The following is a 5,374-nucleotide window of genomic DNA, read 5'->3' as shown; positions in this document are numbered from 1 at the left end:
TATATATATATAATTATGAAGCTCAGAATTTCATAATTTTTACTGACCATCGTCCCTTAATTTATGCATTTAAAAAAAAAACTCAGATTCATGCTAACCACGCCAGCTTCAACATTTAGATTTTATTGTCCAATTCAGTACTGAAATACTACATGTTTCTGTAAGTGACAATGTAGTGGCACGCACGCTCTCACGATTAAGCTCCATTAATCTTCCATCAGTTGACTTTCTTAGAATTGTTTATGCCCAAAGAGATGATGAGGAATTAAAAAAACTACTCACTGAATGTGAAAACCCTTCAATGACTTTGAAATTGCAACCTATGGAATTGGATGGCCCATACCCCTTATATTGCGACACCAGCAATAACAGAGTCCGTCCATTTGTGCCAAAAGATTTTTGTAAAAGTATTTTTATGTCTCTGCATAATTTGACACCTCCTGGAATCCTTGCTTCGAAGAAGCTTGTCTCTCTCGTTTCGTATGGCCATCCATAGCTAAAGATGTTGTGGATTGTTCCCGCTCCTGTGTCAGCTGTCAAAAAAACAAAGTGATCCAACACACACAGTCTCCTCTTCAACCATTTGAGTTACCATCCCGACGGTTCGACCATTTACACATTGACCTGGTCGGACCTTTCCCTCCTTCTGAAGGATACCAGTATCTCGTGACATGCATTGTCAGATTCTCAAGGTGGCCTGAATCTATCCCCATCCCAGAGATTACTGCCGAAACAGTTGCCCGAGCCCTCGTCAATAACTGGTTTTCTAGGTTTGGCATTCCTTCTGTCATCGCAACCGACCAAGACCGTCAATTTGAGCGTAGCCTTTTCTTTCAACCTTCTCGAATGATTTGAGCAGCTAGAGTGCGCACAACACCATACCATCCTTCCAGCAATGGTCTCGTCGAATGCTTTCACAGAACTCTAAAACAAGGTCTCAAATGCCACTCTAATATAAAATGGACTAAATCATCCCTTCCTATGGTACTTATCGGAGTAAGATCTGTCTTAAAAGAAGACCTATGATGCACCAGTGCTGAAATTGTTTATGGAACCCCCCTACGACTACCAGCGGAGTTCTTCGATCCTTCAACTTCAAATGTTGACCCCCACGAGTTTCTTCTAAAACTTCGAACCTGCATGTCAGAACTGAAACCAATTCCAACTTCTTCACATACAAACGCAAAAGTTTTCGTCCACCCAACTCTTGATTCATGTGTTTGTGAAATATGACAGTGAGAAAAAAAACGCTTCAAGCTCCTTATGACGGACCATACGAGGGTTGCTATTTATATTTCTGGCCTTGGCAACAGTAAGTGTTGCTAGGCGACCGCAGGCGATTTTAATCGAAAGTTTGATATTTTTAATCATAAATTCAGCAGACAATTTACCATTATAGCTTCTTTTGTGTTGTTGGCTGTAAATTGAAAAGTTCTTCTCTTTCAAAAAATGGAATTGAATCGTGAACATTTTCGTGCCATTATTTTTTATAACTTTCGACGTGGATTGTCAAGACAAGAGTGCTTCGATGAACTTAATTCTAATGTCTCAATAGAGGCGCCATCCTGCAGCACTGTAAAAAATTGGTATAACGAATTTAATCGTGGTCGATGTTCGATCCAGGATGAACCCTGTGCAGGTCGTCCAAAATCCGTTGTTGTGCCAGAAAAGATCGATGCTGTGCGTGAACTGATAAAGAAAGATCGTCATGTGACATACCGTGACATAGAGGCGTCTTTGAACATTAGTATGACTATCATCAATAAAATATTGCATGAACATTTGAGCGTAAAAAAAATTTGTTCGCGTTGGATCCCGCATAATCTGCCAAACGCTCAAAAAAAGGCTCGTGTCGATTGGTGCAAGGAAATGTTGGAAAAATACGTTCAAGGTACATCAAAGGCTGTGTATAGCATCTACACAGGTGACGAATCATGGATCTATGCATATGACCAGGAAACAAAACAGCAATCAACTGTATGGGTCTTCCAAGACGAGGCAAAACCAACAAAAAATGTTCGAGGAAGAAGCACATCGAAACAAATGATTGCCTGTTTCTTCGGCATGAACGGCAACTTGTGGCAACAGTGGCGTTAGAGCAACGCAGAATGGTCAATTCTGAATGGTACACGACCATTTGTTTGCTAGAAGTCATCGGAGAAATTCGAAAAAGCAGAAGAACAGGCGAATAATTCTTCATCATGACAATGCGAGCTCTCACACATCGATTCAAACAAAGGCATCTCTGACGAAGCGAAAGATCGAACTGATGGGTCATCCGCCGTACAGCCCTGATTTGGCACCCAATGACTTCTTCTTATTCCCACACATCAAAAATAAATTACGTGGACAACGATTTTCGACCCCCGAAGAAGCGGTTGATGCATTAAAAACGCATGTTTTGGAGTTACCTCAATCGGACTGGAAAAAGGGCTTTGAAAATTGGTTCAAACGCATGCAAAAGTGTATTTATCATCATGGAAAATATTTTGAAAAACAATAAAACCAATTTCGATCCTGCATGTTTGTTTCTTCGTTATTAGGCCAGAAATATAAATAGCAACCCTCGCATAGAGTCCTCAGTAGTTCAGAAAAAAACTTTTCGTCTGGACATTTCTGGAAAAGCTTCAGTGGACTGTGACGACCACCTAAAACCGAATTTCCTCCTCAAACACATTAAACAAACTGCGACAACATCAAAATTGCCTCATATTATGACAACTCCAGCTTCTACAACATCCTCATAATTAACTAAACCTACGCAGACAATGACACGATCTGGCAGGAGAGTTCGATTTATTCCCAAATACTTGAAGTATTTGCTGGAGGGGAAGAACTGCGACGGTGCCCTGCTCTTATAATTTCACCTTTCCTTGGTGATGCAAAAAGCACTTTCACTTCAACTTACAGTGACTCACGTTGAGAAACCAGTTTTCTACCAGCAACAGACGGTACACATTAGTTTACCTCGTGCGCTGATTGGTGAAGCATGGATCTCCAATAATCTTAATTTCATTTAACTTTCTGTATTTTTATTTGTAATTTTTTAATTATGTTTAAATTAAATTTATCTTAATGTTTAAATTAAGATGAGAATGTGCAAACTTTAAAATTATGTAAGGATGTATGAATGAAGGATAAAGTCTATAAGCGGCTTTCTATCCATATGTGCAGGCTCTGACTTTTAAATAAGACACCCTATGATAGATGATATGAAAATTAATGAATTTTCCTTTTTTAGTCTAATTAAATTACTGATTCCTTTTTTTTAATTGTAATAAATTTAATAACATTTTCTTCTTTTTTGGGTTTTATTAAGTTAATTTCTGAATAATAACCCTTTTTCTAGTTTTCTCATAGATGGCAGCACTAATACATTACTTGCTTAAAAAAATTTATCTACCAAACATATTTTTTAATTTCACTTTATTCGATTCAAGCTGTAAGCACAATTTCAAATATTTTACCTCTTCGCGAGTTTTGTTAACTGTATTTTTATTCCACATTGAAGCCTAAACCGCTCTTTGCAGCACGCCAGTAAATTTGATTACTGCTTTCTTTTTTATTTTCATGCTCTTTTTCAACAAATATTTTTTTTCGATATCGACACATATAAAGAATAATTTTTATCTTAGGATAATTATTCTTTATTCAGAAATATCGCATTAATTATTCCAATAGATGTTTCTTGAGGAAGACTGTTGGATTTTCCCATTTATAGCTTTCTCTTTATATTTTTATTACTTTATTTTATTTTATTATTTGCGTCTATATATATGTGTGTGCGTGTACATAAATCTTTTTATGTTATTTATTTTCATTAAATCCTCTTCTTAATGTATTAAATGCTAAAATGCTTCCTCAAAATATATAAATAAAAAATAAATTAACTTAGATCACACTAATACTATGTTGAAAAATGAGGTCTGATTACAAACGAATCGAAATTGGGTTTACATCGCTAATGTCAAAAATCTTCTGTTGATTTTCAATTCATAATTAATTATTATCTGCACTGCTACTTCAAGCTAGAGGAGAATGCTTAGCGGAGAATTCGCAATGCTGCGAAAAATTTTTGGAAATGGATAGACTGCTGCACCTTACCCAAGAATGGACGACATCCTACTCAACTCGAAAGAATAATTGGCTTCGATTTCTCCTGCACTTTCGGTGTTAATTTATGATTCATCTTAAAGAAAAAAATAAGTTTTTCCCCCTATTAACTGTCGTGTTTGCTTTTGGAATGGAGCTGCCATAGAAAGTACACTCTAAGAAGAAGAAAAAAAGAAGGCGGTTTCGTTTGCTCCGCTATAGAGATAAACACCTGAACGATATTTTTTTGTTTTCCATGTCTACTTCAATGTGACAGCGTTTCTACATTTCCAGTGGTTCATTTTGCTGAGTGATGGCGACGCTTAATTTTTGCTCACTGTGGTGATATTGAGTAAACTTTAGAGGATCATATTTATTGGTGAAATCTTGTGAACAAACTTGGATGAATGTTATAGAAGGCTTCTTTGGGGAGAGCAATATTTTGCACATTTTATTTTAATTAGAAATGATATTTATTTAACAAATCATGGTCTGATTTTTTTAATGGTATTCTCTTTTGAATTGTTCTGTACCAATTGAAATTTTTAAACGTGAATGTTTCACGCTTAAAGAATGATTCAAATTTAAAGAATGACGCTCATATCTTTAAATTTGAAAATATAATGATATGGTTATTGATATTTATATTTTAAGAATGTTTCTATTTATTGATATTATTTTTCAATGGCTTACCATATTATTTGTTTAAAATAAAATAGTAATATTAAAATTTAGTGTTTTCATTATATATTTTTTTCACTTTTGATTCAATATGATTTTAATTAATATTTAAGGCGACAAAGGGCTTCCAAATTTTTTTTTTGAAATTATAAAGGGATTTGCTTGAAATTTTCAGGATACATTTATATTGCTAAAAACAACTTTTATACAAAATTTCAAAAAAATATTTCAAAATTTAAGAAATTAAAAAATTTAAATTTTTCAATTTTTTATGTTTTTTTATATTACTCCTCGCGTCTGAAATTTTGTCAAAATGACAAAATTCTTTTAAAATATTACATATTAGGTAATATTGAAAAAATTGTTGGAAGTACTTTTTTTATTTTTTATTATAGAAACAAATAACATTAAAAAAACAGTAAAAAACCTACATTTTTAGGAAAAAATCATGATACCTCTATAAAATATCATGTATAAAAAAAATACTATTCACTTAATTCAAAAAACTTTTCCAACAAAATGTTAATAATATTCATAAATATATAGCATTAAATTCTCAGGTCAATAGAATGAAAATTCATTACGCTGGAACAGTTTGAAA

At 34.1% G+C, this 5,374-nt stretch overlaps 1 protein-coding gene across 1 annotated transcript in view; it reads left to right on the top strand.

Moving 5' to 3' along the window:
* LOC107436604 (uncharacterized) overlaps positions 1 to 5,374 on the top strand; it is a 70,636-nt gene that overhangs the window by 46,169 nt on the left and 19,093 nt on the right. The window lies entirely within an intron of this gene.

Source organism: Parasteatoda tepidariorum, chromosome 8 (genome assembly GCF_043381705.1).
Source record: "Parasteatoda tepidariorum isolate YZ-2023 chromosome 8, CAS_Ptep_4.0, whole genome shotgun sequence".
Taxonomy (NCBI): Eukaryota; Metazoa; Arthropoda; class Arachnida; order Araneae; family Theridiidae; genus Parasteatoda; species Parasteatoda tepidariorum.
Note: the sequence above shows the minus strand (reverse complement) of the source record. Positions and strands in the feature narration are given on the sequence as shown.